This window comes from Dipodomys ordii, unplaced genomic scaffold (genome assembly GCF_000151885.1).
Source record: "Dipodomys ordii isolate 6190 unplaced genomic scaffold, Dord_2.0 Scaffold12, whole genome shotgun sequence".
In the NCBI taxonomy this organism is placed as follows: domain Eukaryota; kingdom Metazoa; phylum Chordata; class Mammalia; order Rodentia; family Heteromyidae; genus Dipodomys; species Dipodomys ordii.
Genome location: NW_012267228.1, coordinates 21,228,310 through 21,248,996, shown reverse-complemented (window position 1 = coordinate 21,248,996; position 20,687 = coordinate 21,228,310). Strand labels below are relative to the sequence as shown.

Here is a 20,687-nt window from a genome sequence, read left to right as displayed (position 1 = left end):
TCTGGCTTTTTTCTTTTTGCTTATGTGGTGCTGAGGAATTGAACCCAGGGCCTCAGGCATGCAAGGCAAGCGCTCTACCACTGAGCCATCTTCCCAGCCCAACTTACTTGATTTTTAAATGTTCAATTATTCAAAGTGTTCAATAAACATGTACATTGTCCTTAATATATTATATATCCTAAAAAGATATCTGTTGAATTAACTTGAGGATGGCAGAAAAAAAAAATACAAAGGAAAAAATAAGTCCTTTGTAAAATCAAGATTACAGCAGGGAGAAGATGACACTTTCAAGTTCAAATAACTGAGGTAACTTTAAGGGTGAAATAAACCCAATAAAGGGTTGTTTGAGCCCCTGGAATTGACAAAAAATTAACTGTTAATACTCAGGACAAGAATTGGAAAGGAATATGTAGTTATCAGACACTAGAAAACAGTTAGACTGTAAAAGAGCACCCTAGGCAGGTACTGCGGCCTTCCTGAGAGAAACACAGCCACCGAAGAGCCGTGGTATTCCAGGAGAAAGTACTAACAACATAAAATTCCAACTATGTGGTGTCTTCCAGTGGTTAATACCAAGGAAAGCCACTAAGCAAGCATCTAAGGGATGCTTGAAAGCAGTGGTGGGCCTTCCTGGGACACACAGCCATGCAGAGAAAGAGAAGAGAGTATAAAGGAAGACTTCTAGCACAAGTACTATAAAGAGTTATGGTTAATTTATCTCACCTTCCTATTCAGCCCATAAAACATTCTCCCAAGGTCTTCATCTACTTGGGATCTGAAGGAGGGAGAAATAATGGAATAATAACAATATATGATAGTGAATAAGACTTCAAAATTTGAAAAAGACTTTTACATGTCTTATGTTTATATGATTCTCAAAAAATCCTCTACACTATTTAAGGGAAAAGATATCTTACTGTTATAGATATAGAAAGAAATAATTTTATAGATAAGACCTTAAGGAAAGTTAGGAATCTCACCCAGAGTCACAAAGCAAGTGATGGAGCCAAAATTAGAGAGTGTGCTTCCTAGTTAATACCAGCTAAGGTTATTCCCACCCTATACTATTGTAACGCTATCAGCTGGAGAACAAATTAATGTTCATGTGAGGAAAAGAATTAATCAACTATGTTGTAGGCATTGTGAAGATCACAGAAATATTCAACATACAAGACACCAGGAGGAAAAGAGAAAAATTCCCACTCTATTCTCAGTAAACTGCAAGCAATGCTAGTGATGAAAAAATTAGTCTTCAGTGGTATTTTATTTTGTGTATTTATTTAGCCTCAGTAGGAAAACAAAAATATTCAAATTATGAATTAAAATCAGAAGAAAAGAGAAAAAGAACACAGTCTAACCATTTTGTCTTGAAATGTTCAGGGAAGGAAAAAAATCACAGTACCTTCATAATCTCCTCACTACTAAGAGACAAAAACACTAGAAACTGAGAAGAATGTCCTCTCCACTTCTCTTTTCCAGCCACACTCCTGCATACTCACACATCCTTTTGAGGGCTAGAAAAGTAGTCAAAGGTGTTACCCAATTCAAAAGTACTGAGCACAGAGCAAAACAGCTTTTTAGTGTGTATACCAGTCCTAGGACTTGAACTCAGAGCCTGGGCACTGTCCCTGAGTTGTTTTTGGTTTTGGTTTTGGTTTTTATTTTGCTCAAGGATAGCACTCTACCACTTGAGCCACAGCTCTACTTCAGACTCTTGGTAGTTAATTGGAGATAAGAATCTCACAGACTTTCCTGACCAAGCTGGCTTCAAACAACAATCCTTAGCCCTCAGCCTTTTTGAATAAGTAGAATTTACAAGTATGAGCCATGGGCCCCCAGCTCAATTGCTTATTTTTAAGAACCTACTTGAAAACTCTACATGTACAGTATTAATCTACTAGAAAACATTCAGCTCTTTGCATATAATTAAAGAAAATAATGAATAGTATCTTAATTGTAAAAAATTCAAACTTACCCCATTTATTCTAAATCTAGTTTCTTATCATAACAGCTACTCCATCGGGGTTATGCAGTTATAAGCAACAGAAAACAATTCACTAATTAAAAAAAAATCCTAGAGGGAAATTAGAGGCTCTGTGAATCCAGGGCAAGCTGGAAAACAAGGTTCAGAGACTATCAATAGTCCAGACATACATAGAGGTCAGAAATAGGAGCTACTACCTGTGGTTTTATTATAGCATATATCATCAGATCACAGCCAAAAAGGGACAAAGGAAGACAACTTAGCTAAAGATTCATATTCTAAAACAGGATGGTGCACTTAACCAAGCTTGTAGTCATAATACAAACTCATAGGCTGAGTATAGGTCCATGATTATAGTTTCACTACACAAAGTACCTCCAAAGGAAGGAAAGGTGTTATAAAGGGTAAACAGACACACAAGACAGAGGGGGGAAATGGGAGAGCATATTCTCTCTCTGAAAAACAAATCTTTAAGAATTAAATTGAGACAGGGAGGGAAGGGGTGACATTGTCCAAAAAGAAATGTACTCTTTACCTGAGTTATGTAACTACAACAAAGGTATTTTCCTAGATGCTTTGAAAACTTCAACTTCCAGAAGCCCCATTTAGCATATTAGCTAAAAGTTGGCTTTTCATTTGATTTTTAAGGACAAAGCAGAATTTGTTCTTTTGTGGTAACAACATGCTCATTTTGGAAACCTTATCCTGTTCCTAGAAAGATTTCTCAAAATGAACAAATGAATAAGACTGTGCTTCTGCTGACAATGATGATATGATGATGACGAGGGTGATGATGACAGTGATGATGATGATTATGAAGATGATATTAACAAGAAGAGCAGCAACTAGTATCTGACAGCTGATCTATCACGGATCAGGACTTGTTCTTCCATAATAACCACAAAAGGCAGCTAAGAGTATCATCTCCATCAGGAAACTGATACAAAAAGATAACATAATTTTTCCCTGATCCAAAAGCCAAATCAGGACTGAACCCCATGTCTGACTTCAGAGCATTTGTATAACAGTTTTCAATGAGACAAAGAAAATAGATGTGCTACTGTGAAAACGTCTCTCAAGAGGACTACAGGTACCATAAATATATCTACCTATTAACTCCAATACAGCATGAATATTTATATCTAAAAGCTTCAAATACTATTTTATACCAAGAAATGGCACAATGATCTACAAATATGAAAGCCATATTCAAAAATAAGAATGACCTGCTTCATATGATAGTATTGTCTTTATTAATAGCTAATCATTCTAGCAAAATTCCAAGCCAACCAGCTTTCAGATATCAGAGTATGGTCATCCCAAAGCAAATCCCCATAATAGAGTTACCATGGATCATGTTTGGCCTGTTCAAAAATGGGTTGAATTTCCAATTTCCTTGTAAAATAAACATTAAAAACCGAGGCTCCAAAACAGATTTGTCATAAAGTTAAGAATAACTTAAAATATAAGGTAAATCAAAATGGCTTTTCAACATTAACTAAAGTGGTCACAGTCATGATTACTGTAATAAAAATGACAGAAAAGAAACTAAATTTGTCAAAAACATAACTGATGATAAAAACAAATGTAGAATTATGGCAAGTTTCACCCTGGCCACCAAAGACTCTTGATGAAACTGCAGTCCTATAATTCCCCAGAATGAATTCTCTAAATTAAAATACTTCATGCAGAACAGAAATTAAACAATGAATCAAGAACAATGCTGTACAGAGGTGTGCTTATAAATATACCTAGCAAAGAGGAAACAATTACATTTTTCCATGTAAAAATGGACTTGATTGTAATGTTTCACAGGAGGCTGAGTAGGTATTTTTCCAATTGCTCCAACCTTGGAAGTTCATTTCCTGTAAATCACTTAGGATTCAGAGTGACTAGGTAGAATGCAATTAGCTTTACCAAGCTGACTGGCTTTCTCCCTTTTTACAAAACTAGCTCCTTCAACACAACTGCACAACTGACTTTCACGATAAATTTCATCCAACCGAATTGAAACGCCACCCTGCATTTTATTTTCAATGCTTTATTTGGCCAGCTGGTTTTATTTAACTATTGACCAGAAGTGGTACAAGTGCATTCTTTTTCCATCTAGCATTAATCTTAGTAAACTTAGCTCCATTGGAATGACTTAACTGCTGAGAAGAAAGCAAAAGTCAGCAAGCATACAATTGCATTTGGCTACCCTCAGCACATCATTTTATTTCCTCCTGCTTTCTGCTAACTATTGCTCAGCACTTTTGCCTATGAGAGAGGACAGCAGGTGGTTAAGGAACCTGTCCTGTCAGCTATATCTTTAATCCAAGTGTTTAAATCTCTGAATAAAAGAAAAATCAATGTTGTAAAGGCAATGTTTATCAAGGCCGTGTAATAAATACACTTACCTTTACAGACTGTTCTCAATGGATTTCCCTTCTCTGCTAAGCTCCAAAGCTACAGAGAGAGAAAAATGAAAGACTGAGTTGTCTGAGAGTAAAATATCAAATGTTTTTCTTTCCAGATTTCTAAACAGAATTTCCATATACGATGGTATGTGGTGTTAGCCAAATAAACCATTGATAAAACTTGTGTGTCATATTTCCTGCCCAAGCAGCCAATAAGAGACAGTCTGCTATTGTTTAAATATGATTTGAGCGTCCTCCAAAGGATCATGTGCAGAAAGTTAATTTCTACTGTGAGGTATCAAAAGTTTGTGGAAACTTAATCTAACTCTGTTGTTTATAGGTGGGGCCTTTAAAAGGTGAAATAAGGGGCTAGGAAGGTGGCTCAGTGGTAGAGTGCTTGCCTTGAATGCATGAGGCCCCTGGGTTCAATTCCTCAGCACCACATAAGCAGAAAAAGCCAGAAGTGGCATTGTAGCTCAAGTGGTAGAGCTCTAGCCTTGAGCTGAAGAACTGTGGGACAGCACCGAGGCCCAGAGTTCAGGCCCCACAAGTGACAAAAAAAAAAAAAGGTGAATGAAATGAGATACGGTCATTACAATAGAGATACCACGATTAAAGGCAGAGTCAGGTATCAGTGGCTCATACTTGTAATGACCAGAATTATTGTAATGCTTGTAATGGAAGCTACTTGGGAAGCCTGATTAAGAGAATCAAGGTTTAAGACCAGCGCAGACAAAAAGTGCAGTGTACAAGATAGATCAGTCACTGGATATAGTGCAATATGACTAACATCCTAACTACATCAGAAAAATATAAATAGGAGAATCAGTTTAGTCCAGCCCAGGGGGAAAATAAGACATTATATCAAAAATAACCAGAAGGACAGTTTTCCTGAACACTACAATGCCTAAGGTCTTAACTGGCAGACTTGAAAGTCAACAGCTGGAATTATCCAAAAGCTCATCTCCCACATATCTGCCAGTTGTTGCTGAGAGTTAGCTGACACCATAGCTGGAACTGTCAGCTGGAATGTTTATACATGGCCGCTCCCTGTAGCTTAAGGCTCCACAAACATGGTGACTGGATACCAAAGACACAAATTCCAGGACAGAGGGAACCAGGCCAGACTCAAGGCTCAAAAGTCACTGAACACCATTTTTTTACCTGTACTTAGTAGACAGGACAATCACACTTATAACCTGACTCAAAGGAAGGAAACAAAGACTTGCATAACCTGTAAGAACATATGGGACAGGGAAAATGTGTTGTATGCAACTACCTTGTAAAAACAGAATTGTTTTTGTAAATCTAAAATACCTTTGTTATACCATTTTATATACACACATGTATATGACGCAGGCATTCTTTACAAGTAGAGTGCAACACAAGCAAAAACAGGCTATATATTAGACAATAAGGGTGGTGTGAACAAAAGAAAATGTCAGATATCAAAATTTTGTTTTTTTATCTTCTTCCCCTCCCATTTTTGTTAGCATATATTCGTTGTACAAAAGTATTTTATTGTGTACATGCATACAATGTATCCTAATCAAATCCATCTCTTCTGTGGTCCCCTTATTCCCCTCCCTGCTTCCTAGAACAATTTCAACAGGTTTCATTATTCTGTTTTCATAGGAGAAATTAAAAGAAGAAATAAATTTCTCATAGGAGAAATAAAAAGCCTTTCATGATGAACAAAAACATTAAAAGCAATCTATGGCCATTAAAACAACACTGCAGAAGGAACCCTATACACAGAAGAAATGGTGGTGGAATGATGGAAATATGAGAAAAAAAATCTCATCAAAAGATAAGCAATTGAAGAGTAGGAAAATAAAATACCAGAAAAAGAGCAAAATGGCAGAGTATACAACATATCTCTCAATAGTAACTCTGAGTGTTAATGGATTCAATTCTCCAATCAAAAGACAGACTGGAGGATAGGATTAAAAATCAATTCCCACTATTTGTTGCTAACAAAAAATGCACCTCACTAACAAATCCAAGCTTAAAGTGAAAGGATAAGAAAAATATTTTTCTAAGCAAAAGCAGCCTAAAAGCAATCAGGAACAACCATACTCATAACTGACAAAGCAGACTTCAAATCAAAATGAGAAGAGACAAAGAAAGTGATTTCCATTAATAAAGGAAACAACCTATCAAGAGAATTTAACTTGTAAACATATGCACATGAATATTGTACAATTCATAAAGGAAACATCATTAGATAAAAAACAGCAACAACAAAAACCTAGATCCCAACACACAAATAATGACTGAATTTAAGCACCCTACTTTGACTAATAGCTAGGTCAACCAAATTAAAAAACAATAAGGAAACATAAGAATTAACTTTTAATATAGATTAAGTAGAATAATCATCTATAGAATAAGTCATCGGAAAACCTTAGAATACACATTTTTTGAGCAATCCATGGAACTTTCCCCAAAATAGATCATATTTTAGGATATAAAGTACACCTTAATGAATGTAAAAAAAAAAAAAGGAAATGCCACAATAAAATAATGAGAAATCAATGACAAAAAAAAACAGAAAATAATGTAACACGGACACTGAACAATTCACTTTTGCATGATCTGTGAGTGATTGAAGAAATATAAGAGGAAATTTTTTTAGAAAACAAAAACAAAAAACATTGAGCCAGACGCCAGTGGCTCATGCATGTATTCCTAGTAACTCAGGAAGATCATGGTTCCAAGCCAACCCTGGCAGAAAAGTCCCCATGAGACTCATATCTCTAATTACCCACTCAAAACCTGAAAGTGGAACTGTGGCTTAAAGTGATAGAGCACTAGACTTGAGCAAAAGAGCTCAGGGACAGCGCTCAGGCCAAGTTTAAGCCCCACAACCAAAACAAAACAAAATATAGAACAAAGGAAATGAAACCACAACTTATCAAAAACTTTGGGAGTATTAAATGAGCACTAAGACAGTGCTAAGATGAAAGTTTATAGCCATGAATGTCTATATTAAAAATCAGAACAGGGCACTGGTAGTTCACACCTATAATCCTAGCTACTCAGGAGGCTGAAATGATCCCAATTCAAAGCCAGCTAGGGCAGGAAAGTACATAATTACCAATTACCACCTAAAAACTGTAAGCAGAGCTGTGGCTCAAAGTGGTCAAGCTCTAACAGAGCCCAGGCCCTGAGTTCAAGCCCTACAACCAACAATGAACCCCAAGATAAGGACTCAAATGGTTTTTCTTTCTTGCTATTGTTTCTAACATATTTATAAGATGATTTCTTTGTTGCTTTGTATGTCCCTCCCCCAAGGTATAACCCCTGTTTTCACTGTATTTGATGTTGGTGTAATTTGGAGAGGGGAAGGGAAAAAACAAATTGTTTAAATAGGGTTACGGGTGGACCCATTGCAACAATGAGATGTACAAGACATTATGTCGAAAAACGAACTTTACAATTTTGGTGGGGTGGGGGGTGGGGTGATGTGAGGGCAGAGATGGTAAGGAGAAACAAAGGAGGAGGCAACAATGCTTGATAAGAAATGTACTCATTACCTTGTTCATGTAACTAACCCCTCTGTACAGTATTTTCACAATAATATATATATATATATAGAGAGAGAGAGAGAGAGAGAGAGAGAAGAGTAATGACAAATAAATTACCTAAAGATGCATCTCAACCTCTTAGGAAAACAAGAACAAGACAGACTTAAAACAAGCATATGAAGAGAAAGAAGAACAATCAGGGCAAAAATTAAATTATTGTCCTAAAAAGAGCAATACAAAGAATAAATTAAACAAAAAGTTGATTCCTTGAAAAGATAAGACTGACAAACCTTTAGCCAAACTAACAGTTTTCTTACTATATTACACTCAAGTTGAAAATCAATTATAAAATGAGATCTTAAAAAGTTTGAAAATTGGGGCTGGGAAGGTGGCTCAGGGTAGAGCGCTTGCCTTGCATGCATGAGGCCCTGGGTTCAATTCCTCAGCAACACATAAGCAGAAAAAGCCGGAAGTAGTGCTGTTGCTCAAGTGGTAGAGTACTTGCTGTGAGCTGAAGAGCTGAGGGATAGCACCCAGGCCCAGAGTTCAGGCCCCATGACCAACCAAAAAGCAAGCAGGAAGGAAGGAAAGAAGGAAGAAAGGAAGGAATGGAGGGAGGGAGGGAGGGAGGGAGGGAGGGAGGGAGGGAGGGAGGGGAGTCCATAATGTTTGAAAATTAAGTTTATATGACAACTTCCCTTTCTGACATAGAAAAGAACCCACTGTATGACAACCCACATCTGGAGACAAAAAAAAAATGATCACTTGTTTGCTTGTGAATATTTGAAGTGCCAGAGAAATGACTATAAGAAAATGTCCAGGTAAGGTTTATAGGTCTATAGCTGAGAGAGGTTATTTGAAAGTTATCCTAAGTGGAAAGTAGCCAGAGAAATTAACTAAAACCTTATAGGTCACAGAAAGGTTACATGATTAAAGACTGAATATTTCCAATAGAAGGCCATCAAGGCATACAAAGAGAATTGATGAGACAGGATACAATTGTGAGATGGTTAAAAAAGAAGTAGAAATCATTAAATGAAGACAATGAGTAAGAATAGTAATCAGAGATAAGTTTGGTTGTGAGGGGAGGAAAGCAAGTGGCAACTAGCAGACAGGGGACCAAAATCCAGAGGGTTTATTCATGTTTAAAAAAAAAAAAAAACAGAAATATCTACCTATGTCTGGATGATAAGAAGATCCATTTGGGTAGCAAGGTTCAATATACAAATAGGGAGAAAGATAACCAGTAGTAAAATATTCCTGAGGAGGTTGAAAAGGACAGGTAAAGGACTGATCTTAAACTTGTCTCACCTTAATTCTACAATGCCTTGTAATAAACTCGCATATGTACTGCATTATTTTCTCTTGGGTTTATGTTTTCTTACCTTAATTATAATCTAAACTTTTTAAAACCTGTAGTATTTATTGTTCAAATCAATCTACCTTATTCCTACACTGCAAGCTCCAGATTCTACCCTACTATCCACAATCACGCAATAGTTGTTGAACTGGGCATGGAGGTATGCCCTTGTAATCCCAGCACTACAAAGGCTAAAATAGTAAGATCACAGGTTTGAGGCTATCCTGAGCAAGTCTGAGACTATCCTGAGCTGTAGAGTGAGACCCTGCCTCAACAAAATAAAACAAAAGTTGTTGAATAAATAAATACAAGCACATTCTATAGTCTCGGTACTTGAACATGACTAGGGGCATATGAATGTGGATGGGGGTGTGAACCATACAAAGGAGACATAAGTAAGGATGACATTTGAAACAAAGTCAGGAATAGTTCATCAAAGAAACTTTTTCTTTTTTTTATGTGTTCCTTGGCCCCCATATCCAAGGCCCTACACTTGTACCGTTCATGAAAATATTTCACCTACAGCTGCAATGTTATACTTCCTGCCCTTTTCTCCATGCCTAACTCACTCACCTTCTATTTTAAACAGCCAATGCCTACCTCCTTCATATAACCTTCTACAAAATAAATTAGATTTGAATGTATCCAAAGAGGTTATAGCTTCAGCTCCCCTAAAAGAAATAAACATGGATGCAGAACAGAACAAAACAAATAATATCCTGACTTATCTTGGTGGATCTTCACAGCTTTACGAGCCATTATCCATGGTTCAGCCTTCAGCTCCCTTAAAAACTGGCTTGAATTTAAAGAAACATCTCTCACATAGAACGACTTGCTTTGGTGATTCATTTTCCTCCAATTGAATCCTATTTCTCAAAAACACATTACTTTAGACAAGCTTGACTGGAATCCAGAGACTTGCCTCTATTGTTGCATTTTGTAGCCCTCATCTGACTTAACTGCTGTGTTGAGGGATTGGGTATTGACCTTTAAGTCTGTAACAATTATCTACAGACCTAGGAAAGAGGATTGCATTCAGGTACAACAGTGAAGACACTGAATAATTTCAGACCTAATTTTCATTTTTATGCTACATTCAGTGAGCTGTTACTGCAGACAAATTATTGCAACGTTCTTTCAAATGATAGCCAATTTTCAACTAAGAGAAGAGTCTTAAACCTTCTAAAACCTTTTCCTACATATCGGTGAAAAACAGGCAGTTGGAAAACATAACACTAGTTAAACTACCTATAAATTAGTATTTAAAACACATGGAAGTATTTGAGAATCTGCATACTGAATTAGACCCTCATGAGGAAACAGTAGCAAAGACCCCAAATATCTGACACTTCTCATATATTTTCCAAGTCATATTCTAGTGTGTATGTACCTATTTGTTACAAAGTAGCTGTAAAATTGGTGAAACTCAAATATACTTATAATTCAAAAGGAATGACCAGAATAATTTTTAGCTTTGTGGTTCATCTGGAAACCTAATCAATATTATCAAAAACAAGTGGATGAAAGACTTTCCATTATAGAGCAAGCTCAACAATTCAAACTACTGCCTGAGACTATGTACTCTAGGACAGCATCCAGCATGCAACAGATAATGAATAAAATTTGCATAATAAAGAAACAAGTTTTATTACTATTATTGATGAACATGATTAGAAATTCTAAAGCTTAGTTGTAAGTATCTCTCTCTCTTCTCTTATTTTGTACTTCACGCTTTCAGAAAACAAAAAAGATATCTCTATTGAAGCCTGCCCTACTGTGGCCACACACACAGACACAGACAACACACACATAAAACACACCCCTGCCACACCTGTTCAATACTGTCATATTTGCCAAGTATTGGAAAAGTAAATCTGCCAAGTAGCACAAGATCTGGGAAATCATTAGGTGACATCTGAGGAACAGAATACCAATCAGCCAATAATTAGCATCTCAAAATTCATAGAGTTACAGACAAATCAAATTCCATGAAATCTCGGGGAGCATGACCTGAGGTAGTTTGGTGCCCTAACAATGTGGGGGTCAGTGCATCATCTGACCACCAAATAGGACTAGAAAGTACTAACGTAATCCCAGGAGGAGACATTGTGACAATGTGACATTTGCACAGGGATGCCCTAACATGGCCCCAGTATGTTTTCTCAGAATGGGATGACATTTTAAGTCAAACATTTCTGTTCCCAATAGCACAGGTTCTACTCAAACTACTAGCCTGAATTTGAGAGCGGGGGAGGGAGGGAGAGGGGCTCAACTTTGAGATAAACATAAATTAACATGAACATAAACTTTGAGATTAAAACATAAACACAGCAGACGCTGTGTTAAAATAATTCATTTTAAGGTCAAATCAGTAACTCTGTATCTCATCTCATTTGTTCCGTTCCTTTCATTTCCAGATGCCTTAGTCTAAAAACTTACTCTCACTTGAGCAAACTCCTCTTCCAGACACATCCACATGGGATAGTTTTTCAGGGCATGCTGAAACCACTTAGAAAGGTGGGCTAAGAGGCAGGGAGCTGGCCATCAGTGTGCCGTGGCCTCACCAAGCCCCTGCTGCCTGGAACTGCTGTCCACATCTGAGTCAGTCCAAGGACACATGGCCACTGCTGTTACCACTGCATCCAGCCTATCTAAGGTCACCTTTCCTGCATGGCTGCCTCATTCTACAGGAAGAAAACAGACAAGCTGAGAATGCCAGCATTCCATTTGGTTTTTGCACTTGCCAACTCTACCCCCAGCATACACGACATGACAAAAGCACCTTTAAGAGAAGGCCAGGATGAAGGACCCAGTCTCCCAGCAGACTGACCCAACCCTGGAGGCAAATGCTGTGCCTCCACCACATAGCCTATGTATGCCAGTTGAATCTGCACCCACCCTAAATTGAAGATGACTTCCAGGCCCCTGCTCAAATGCAGGGTTAGCAAACAGTCTGTGCTCCTCCTGGCTCCTGGCCCAGGGTTGGAATGGCCCAGCTACGTCACTGTGGAGAGGGAGTCTGGTTGTGCCCTCCTCTGAACTCTCCATCTGGAAGATTGCTGGCCTCCTTCCCTCTCATTTTTAATCTGACAGACACTGCTGGACAGGAGAACTCAGAGCAGACCGAAGTTCATCTTCCCTTCTCTACTTCTCGGCTGGTATAATCGCAGGGGCGGAATGAGGTTGGCATGGGCCAGGATGCCAGGAATTAAATGAAGGTCCCTGACCACTGGACCACATTGGTCCTGCCTTCCAAAGTCTTAATTAGTCCTCTTCTGCCTGGCATACCCACATGCTTCTGGAACTCACATAGGTGACAGGGCTCCTAGCCATGTTCACAGCAAGTATTCAACAAAATATTGGTTGAGAATAGTGGTCACAACGCCTGCTGGCTCGTGGATATGCAGTAATAGTCAGTTTTGAGGTCTGAGCACCAGCAGCAAAATTTCTGCTCTCCTTTCTAATTCAGACAGTTCTATCAAATTATTCTGAGTAATATTCAGCCACTGGCTCAATTTGGAAGCAAAATGATCTTAACAAACAGTGTCAGACTTGACAGACAGGCTTCTGAGCCTCGGGACCAAAACAAAGGATGCAAAGAAAAAGAAAAGAAGGGTTGCTAGCAAAAGGAAAAGAGGAAAATGAACACTGCAGAGAAATAGGGAGAAATGTGGGACTACATACTTCAATGATACAAGGCTGAAATGATTTGTGAGCACAACAGACGTGGGAAGGGGAGAAATCAAGAAAAGACAACAGAATGTAGATGCTGAGACAGACATAGGGCTGGCAGTGGAACTGGTTCAACACTACCAATTGAGAGATTTCAAACGACAATGAGGCTTGATTCTGTTCTGTTTTGTATCTCTTGAACCACTGTGACATACCAAAACTTGCTGCTTTTCTAAAAAAGACATAGAGAGATACAATGGGAACTCTGAATGCATTTTTTTCTTCTTCATTCATTATCTCTGGCCCTTATCCACAGGCCTATTGCAGACTAAATTGGATTTTGGATCACTGGTACTGAGGCACTACAATTAATTAACAATAGAAACATAATATTTATATCCAAGCCTAACAACATCTGACATTTAAACTATTCTGCCAGTCGGGCAAATTCCATTCGACAAATTTTCATTTTAATGAACATGACAGGCTACAGTTTACATGATAGGCCAAGAGGCAGAACCAAGTTGATTTCTTGCCATGTGCTTTCAAGGACTAGCCATGCTGCAGGAGAAACAAGCTAGGAGACTGTCAGAATAAGAGAAAGACCTGTTCCCTAAGTTCCTTCCCGATAGACCAAGGACATTCCACCCCCACATCTTCCTTACAAACCCCAAGATGAAACTGTCCTTGCTCCCTATGCACACTCAGAGTTAAATACTTACTGCCCATTATGATCCATTGGATAATTTTTCTATCTTTGGGTTGCTGACATTTTCTTTAGGGTACTCAAATCCCTTAGTCCTTCCTAATTAAAAAGTGATAAACGTTTTGCAAGGCATCCAATAATGTGCAAAATACACGAAGTTGGAACTGATGCAGCTTTTTCAGTTGGCACAAGAATGGCCTTCCATATTTTGCCAGATGGTGCATCTCAGTAAGTCCCCAATCCCTGACTCAAGTGAGGGGCATTTTCAATATGATGCTGACTGTTTAAATGCTATCTTATTTTGCATTATACTAAAACCATGGGCTTAACATTTATTCTTGCTGAAACTGTCACAGTAAAAAAAAAAAGTTTTCATTCTTCTGCGACTTATTATTCAATTTAATAGAAGATTGTGTTGATGTAGAGAAAAAGCCCACTCTCCATAAGAAAACATGTAACTTCGATGAAAACCAATGTCAGAGAGTCAATTTCCCAGGCTGACTTCCTATTTATTCTCTAGGGGCTACGGATCTACAAGGAAATGGGCAAAATTGTGTGTACTTATCCAAACCCTCCTCTATCATCTCCCAAAAAATGAACATAAAGGAAAGAAATGAGGGTGAAAATGCAAACCATATATTCTAGAGCAGACAAAGAAAAACTTCAGAGATGCATGAAACAGTGACAAACTAACTATGAATCTTCAATAGGATGCCTTCCTATTGGAAGGTTCACATGTTTCTTTCACATACTTAAAATCTTCCTCTCCTTAGCTTTTATGCCAATCCAAAATTAAAAGTAATCCTTCTTTGATGTATGGATCTCAATACCTGAGATGGCCACTGCCATGATAATTCATTTTCAAGCTATGCCTAACTAGATCCAAAATGGAAACTATGTTCCATGTTACTAGTAGATACGGCTATGATACCAGAACTTAAGGAGTGAAAAGATGGCAGTATTTCTACTATATAACCCATATTAGAATACTTTTTCACTCAAATTGACAACATGTAGACTATGAAAACACACAGAGAAACAGACACACAGAGAGACACACACTCGCATTAATGATACTAACAATCACATTTGAGGACTTTACATGTATCCTATGAGACAAGTACAATTTTGAAGTCTCTTACATACTAAGGAAAGACTAATTATAGTTAACTGACCTTCCTAAGAGGTGAGGTCCAAGAAGTGCAGGCATAGAAGTGGCAAAGTATGGGTGCAAATTCAATCTGTCTCCTTTCAGAGCTGTGGTCTACATAACACAGTGGCATATGACGGCATCAGGAAGGAAGACAGCATGAAGAAATTGATTCTTTTTGGCAATAGTCAAAATATCTTCTAAATATCAGGTATAAAACATTTCCAGACCACCAGATGTTTATTTAATTTTGAAAAATCAATTTTATGGAGCTGCTATGAGTAGTTTCATATTTGTTAATGCCTGGTTATAGTCTTACAAATGTAGAGGCCTTACAAATCTAAAAATGTCAGGAAGCAAAATAAGACCCTAACCAATTGAATGGAAAATGTCTGAGAGAACACAAATGAATAGAATCTGTAACTTTAACATGTCTTTGTGGGGTGTCATATACTAAAATGGTCATATCAAATTCTGAACACAAAAGATTTAACATGCATATCATTGTAAACAAAAGCATTTGGTTAAATGAAAGTTCCATCAAAGCTTAATAACCAAATTCAAGTGAACACAAAGTAAAGGGTTATATACTTTCTGTGGTTTCAGTAATAGCTAATCTAATAATGGCAAATGGAGGTTTATTGTTGATTCCTTTGCCTCTGGTTCATAAATTAGATAAAGCAACCTGGCAGTTACAGTACTTTAGAGTTATATTCAACTAAGTGATTTTAAAGCTATCTCAAAACATAACAAAGTCATGACTTGAATGACTGCTGAATTGTACCTTGCTTTCTGTCACCACGTTAGAACTTTTCACCGGTGTTAAACAAAAAGCTTCCTATTAACTAAAATAACCCTGTAAAGCACAATTGCTATCTATGGACCCAAATCATTTAGAAGGCAAAGTGTCATTGATACAGTATTATCTGATATTCCATTTCACCAGGGCCAAGCCTGTAAAATATAAACTATAAGAGCAGTCAAGTGTTATTTATTTCCTCTGATCCGAAACTCAGAAACAGAATTTCTCTGCTTAATGATTTTTCATAGCGCATTTCCAATTTTCTACTACAGTTTATTGATCCAGAATACTAAAATAGTTTTCTTCTACAGCTAAAGAATTCTCAGGGTTCATGCCGAGCGTCCCACCGAGAGCCCCCCTCCATAGATGATGGTGGTGCCAGCTTATCAGGCAGCTGGAGGGTAGCAGTGTGAACCAAGGTATTCTCCTTACTGAAAGGATGTGCTGGTGCAAAATCTCAGGTCTTTCAATAACAGGAAACACATCCCTGATCCTTTGCACTCACAGAGATGAAGCGGAACACCTGCAGTTGAGTGCTGATGAGTTGCCCTTCACATAGGCAGTCTATTTTCCTGCATTTTCCCCTTATGCCCCGACATAGTTACTTTCAATTACCCTGATAGCCAACGAAGAAAAATATCCCTCTCTTCATATTTCATTCACATAATACGAATCTGCAAGCTGTTCTGTATGACAGATGAGGACTGTGTGTTAAAGCAACTTGTTCCGCCTGTCAGCCTCCAAGAATCCACAGCAATGAGATACAACCGTGATGACATTACTAGAGAAGAAGTGGGTCAAATACTTGGTCACTTTAAAACAGAATGTCAACTATTCTTTCTACTTCAATGAGTTGATGCAGTGGTAATCAAAATACACCACACACACACACACACACACACACACACACACACACACACACACACACACGGGGGGGGGGGAGGGGAAAAGGGAAGAGGAAGAGAAAGGAATAAAAGGGAGAGTTCACTACTGTTATCTTAGTGCTAAACATTGCTAAAATGACTATTTCAACACACTCTTAAGTGACTTTTTTGGCTTTCAGCCAATGAATCATGAAATGTTTATTTAGTACCCAGTATGGGCCAGATACTGAACTAGATACCAATAGCAGAATGTTAAAAGCAGAGACAGTCCCTGCCTTCATAGAGTTCACAGTCAAGGGGGATAGGCAACTGAGATTAAAGTGCAACTGAGATTAATGTTAGAAAAGATTCAAAGAGCAAAGGAAAAGATACTAAGGGAGTTTACAGTATTAAAAACTAAGCAAGTCTTATAACCAAGTCTTATGAGTCATAGCAGTTTTCCTATAGAAGGAACATTTAAGCCAAGGTTTTAAGTGTAGAGGAGACTAGAAAGATATGAAGAAAAATGTCACACAGAGGACTTTTTAAGCAATCACTAGGTTAAAGGCAGCAAGGCTAGGTAGAAAACACAATGGAGTAGAAAACACAATGGAATCCACGGAGGCCACCAATGGGATTAATTATTCTTTCCTTTATTTCAACCCTAGATTAAAAAATTAAGTATTTTCTTAAATTTAAACATCAGTACAACTGTGCCCTATCCTGCCAAAGGAGCAGAAGTTAATCATAATCAAAAAATTGTGCTTATCTGCATACTAAGGTTGATCTTATATACTTTTTTTAAAATCTAATTTATCTTGACTGTACTGATTAAAACCCATGGGTTATTTTTTAAAATATGTTTTGACAGCACTGAAACTTGCAGCACATACAATACCAAGAGTATAAATTTGTTCAGGAAAGTGAACATGAAAATTAACACAAGCAGTTAGTAAATGTAATTTACAGGAAAAAAAAGACTGAGATAGATATGCTTCCCCTGATTTGAATATTATACAATGCATACATGTATTGAAACATCACATTATGCCCTATGAATATATATATATATATATATTTGAAAATAGAGTGAAACACCACAACGAGTGGAAATAAAAAAGGAAAGGTTGTCTTCTCTAATATCTGATCATGAAAATCCTAACTCATTCTTGCAGAAAATTGTTTTGGATCACCAATCATCCTTTTCATAGCACACAATTTTTTTCTACAGGATCAACAAATTGGAATGGAGTTGAAAAACCAGATATATTCATGGGTATGCTTGCCCTTTCTACTAAATCCCAGCATGTCATTTGGATTATTTTCTTTCCAAACTCAAAAATCCATACCCAGAATCCAAAATCAATAAAAATTGCATTAGCATAACGAAGGGTTGAATTTGGCCTGAATGACTGAGTAGGGCTACTAATGTGGGGAAAGTTTGTTATTATTGTTGTTGTTGTTTTAATGTCCATAACTCTTAACTACCAGTAATGTCTTCAGTACCTTCTCTAAAATGAACACATTTATAACTGCTATAAAGAAATATATATTACAAACCATTGAGAATTAACAGTACAATTCTACTTATGGAGGGTAGCAAAATATGCCATATTAGCATAAAGAAAGGCACTTTACCAAAAAAAAAGACCAGTAGGTATAAGAGGAGGGTAAATTTTCTTCCTGCAATCAAGAGCTAAAACTCTGATATGAAAGGAAAGTAGTAAGAAAGAATCTATAAGAAGGAAAATAATAGCAGGACTTGAAGTTGAGATGGAGTGAATTCTCAACAGATCTTGTTACATTTATACTCTTTCCTTCCTAGTTATTTTTCCAATTAACTTCCCTCAACCCAGGCCCTTCTGCATTGTCCCATTTCTACCATTTGCTGTTCTTCAACATATAAGGAAGTATTCCACTATACTTCATTTTTGAGTATTTATCTCCTCATGTCCCAAAAACGTATTAAATAAAGTTGTATTTCTCCTATTGATCTGTCATACCAATTTGTTTCTTTGGTTTTTTTTTCTCCCTAAGAAGGAAAAGGTAAAATTCAGCTTTTACTTATTCTGTTATTTAGATCTTATCTAGAGAGCAATGTGGAAAGCATATTTTAGGAGGAATACTGGATTAATTAGAAAAGACCTACAGGAGAGCAATAGAAGCTCAGGGTAGAAAGGTGGGAGGGGGTCTGAACATGGCATAAAGAAGCTGGGAATATTCTGCCTGAAGAAAAACAATAAGAAAGGAAAAATGTGTTATAAATTCAATGGACCATTCATTGAATACTTCCTCTAGGGAACTTACTGCGCAAGACAGTGTAGGTGTAACACAGAGCGAGAAATCAGTCTTTACTTATCATGTGGAAAAGAAGTGGACTTTCCCTGTGGCAATTCACAGGATATAGTATGGAAGCAATGGCAGATTCTAGAATCTGAAGTCACAGTCTACAACAGGGTAAACAGTGGCCCCTCCAAAAACATGGCAGCATTAAATCCCTGAAGCCTGCCTAGGAACAAAGAGTGTTTGGACATATAAATTTAGTCTTAAAATGAGGTCATCCTCAGTAATCCCAGTGTCCTTAGGAGGAAGAGGTAGCTGCACTTGGAGATGGATGGAAGAGAAAGCCAAGTAAGGTGAAAAGTAAGGCAGCTACAATGCTACCAGCAGCTGGGAAAGATAAGGAAAGATTATTCCTCAAAGCCTACTGAGGGACATCAACCCTGCAGAAGCATAATTTTGAACTTCTAACCCCCAAAACTTCAAGACAATTTCTGTTGTTTTAAGCCATCAAGTTTGTGTTAATTAGCTACAACAACTTATAAAGCTAATGTAATATCCATGCCCCTTATTAGCTGTCACCTAGTGCTAGTAGCTTTCCCCCTCTGAGGGCAGGGCCCTCATTAGGAAGCTAGAGACAGTACAAGTCCCTACCTCACAAAGGCAAGATTAATGTCAAACACAGGAAAGAGCTTGTTTGTACTGGAGAAGAGAAATTAAGACAAATTATTGTTAGTTTCCATGAGTTCAGAGTTACTAGGAAGCATCCATAGACCTTACAATATATCAACAGGTGCCATAAAGAATAATTTACACAGTAAAAATGTCTCCACCATTAAGCATATACCAACAGAGACCAGCTATGTCATTTCCCAGAAATGCTGAAGGTGGGAGGCTAACCTAACGGTCCTCTACACTTCTTTCTAGATCCATCCAGTAATCATTTTTCTTCAGTACGTAAAGTCAAGATCCTGAGAAAGGGTAACTCAGGAGAGGAAATGAGGCACCTACACAGAGTCTAGCTGCCACCCTGGAAAGGCTCTTCTTCCCTCTGGTCCATGTTGTCTTCCATTATATAATGGGAACCATGTGCTGATCGTCTCTCAAGTATATCTACTTTAAGAATGCTATGATGCAGTAACTTAGGTGACACACTTAAACTTTCTGTCCCTCAGAATGAAATAATTAGACTAGATTATGGTATCCAAGAACCAGTGGATCAACTTGGAGCAAACTATGACAAGGTTTTGAACCAGTTCCTAACAAAAATGAAAGAAGAAAACACAAAATGCATACAATATTTTCTAATGTCTTTTCCTGGCAGACTCAAAAGTTAGCAGGCATATGTCACTTCTATCCTGTCTCACCTACTATTGATAGACATTGGGAAGACAAAGGTAGGAAGATTATGAGATTGAGGCCAGGCTAGGGAAAGTTAACAAGACTCTGTCTCAAAAAAAATATAGCTGGGCATCAGTGGTTACACAGAAGACTGAGATCTGAGGATTGAAGTTCAAAGCCAGTCCAGGTAGGAAAGTCTGTGAGACCCTTATCTCTAATTAACTACCAAAAACCTGGAAGCGGAGCCATGGCTCAGTGGTAGAGTGCTAGCCTTGAGAACAAAAAGTTCAGAGACAATGCCCAGGCCCTGAATTCAAGCCCTAGGATTGGCAATAAATAAATAAATGATAGATAGATAGATAGATAAAGTCATCTTTTCACAATTACAAGAATATTCATTAGTAAAAGTACGTTGATCTAGGGCTGGGAAGGTGGCTCAGTGGTAGAGCGCTTGCTTTGCATGCATGAGGCCCTGGGTTCCATTCCTCAGCACCATATAAGCAAAAAGAAAAAAGCCGGAAGTGGTGCCGTGGCTCAAGTGGTAGAGCGCTAGCCTTGAGCTGAAGAGCTGAGGGACAGCGCCCAGGCCCAGAGTTCAGG

General features: G+C 37.8%; 1 protein-coding gene across 1 annotated transcript in view; it reads right to left on the bottom strand.

The window, feature by feature from the left end:
• The window catches only part of Fhit (fragile histidine triad), a 1,339,970-nt gene that overhangs the window by 1,295,372 nt on the left and 23,911 nt on the right, over positions 1-20,687 (bottom strand). The window contains exon 2 of the mRNA XM_013010313.1: positions 4,384-4,432. The gene's annotated coding sequence lies outside the window, so the exon portion shown is untranslated. The remainder of the gene's footprint in view (positions 1-4,383; positions 4,433-20,687) is intronic.